This window comes from Mirounga angustirostris, unplaced genomic scaffold (genome assembly GCF_029215605.1).
Source record: "Mirounga angustirostris isolate CCGP_5_RB_7025 unplaced genomic scaffold, mMirAng1.0.hap1 SCAF_7, whole genome shotgun sequence".
NCBI lineage: Eukaryota > Metazoa > Chordata > Mammalia > Carnivora > Phocidae > Mirounga > Mirounga angustirostris.
This window is the reverse complement of record NW_026991715.1, coordinates 63,534,131-63,535,362: the sequence shown is the minus strand read 5'-3', so window position 1 is coordinate 63,535,362 and position 1,232 is coordinate 63,534,131. Positions and strand designations below refer to the sequence as shown.

The window sequence follows — 1,232 nt, the reverse complement described above, 5'->3', positions numbered from 1 at the left end:
ATTAGGTAAAGAACTCGAGATCACAAATGTGACATTATTTTAGATCATCATATTTTGACTCTTGTATCTCCCCTTTAAGCCCTTGGATGGCATCCCATCTCTGCATATCCCAACGACAGTCTGAGGACTGATGATAATGAAACATCACAGAAGATTGTAAAAACACCGGAGAATATTCTTCTGTGATAGTAAAGGGCAAAAAATGAAAAACTGTTTTTTTGTAAAATAAGAATCAATAAACATAAGGGGCAGGTAGAAATGAAACTACATTTTTTCTAGGTTTGGGTGATAAGAATGTAATAATCAGTGAGACTTCTATTCCTTTCTCTTTTTTTTTAAATATAGAATGCTTTATGAACTTACATTCATCCTTGCACAGAGGTCATGCTAATCTTCTTTGTATTATTCTAATTTTAGTATATGTGCTGCCGAGGCGGGTACAGTGGGACCTTTATTTCAACTGAGTGCCTGGCAGAGAATGAGCTATCAACAAATGCATTTTTAATGGATAAAAATGGTTGATATACTTACTTTTCTTAAGTATATTCTCATCAACCTTATAAGATGTGAGTTAGCAAATTTCCCTCTCAATTTTATTTTTATTTTTGCTCGCAAGATGTTATACGTAAACTGATCCTTTAAGAAAAATGAAATCTGAATCACTAGATAAATAATGGAGAGAGAAGACCTGAGTCCATTTCCAACCTCTGAGTGACGGAGCTGTTAGGAGAGGGGAGGGTGAGGGGCTCAAAGGCAGATGTCTACCTTCTTCTTCCCTTTACCTCCTCTCTTTCCTCCTCTCTCCCGGGTGACTAGCCTAAAAATGGAGGAAATTTCTGTGTGTAAAAAGATGTTAATCATTTTTGGATCAACGTATCTGTAAAACTGCGATCCGAGCAGATCTAAGCTTTCCTAAATTAGTCCACCTGACAACCATTAAATGTTGGCCACAAACTTGCAGTCAAGTGAGAAATGGAGGCTGGTGGAAACAATTCAAGTGAAGGTAAGTCAAGGGCTTTTGTCCTAGTAGACAGACAGAGTGGGGGGGGGGGGTGAGTAGATTTGAAGGACCCCTTGTCTAGGGCTGTGGAAACGGGGAAGACATTCATGCTTAGGGGGAATTTCTCTTGGCATCTGGCCGTGGTTATTTTGGGTCCAATCACGCTAGACTTTTCAATCAGAGGGAGTAACTTCCCTGTAGAATTGAGTATCTGTAAAGCAATCACAGCTAC

The 1,232-nt window shown here is 39.0% G+C and overlaps 1 non-coding gene across 1 annotated transcript; it reads right to left on the bottom strand.

Annotated features, from left to right (window-relative positions):
* Positions 1–335: 335 nt before the first annotated feature.
* Positions 336–441, bottom strand: LOC123836534 (U6 spliceosomal RNA). Its single transcript, XR_006788976.1, has one exon. It is a non-coding gene; the product is annotated as a U6 spliceosomal RNA (small nuclear RNA).
* Positions 442–1,232: the final 791 nt, after the last annotated feature.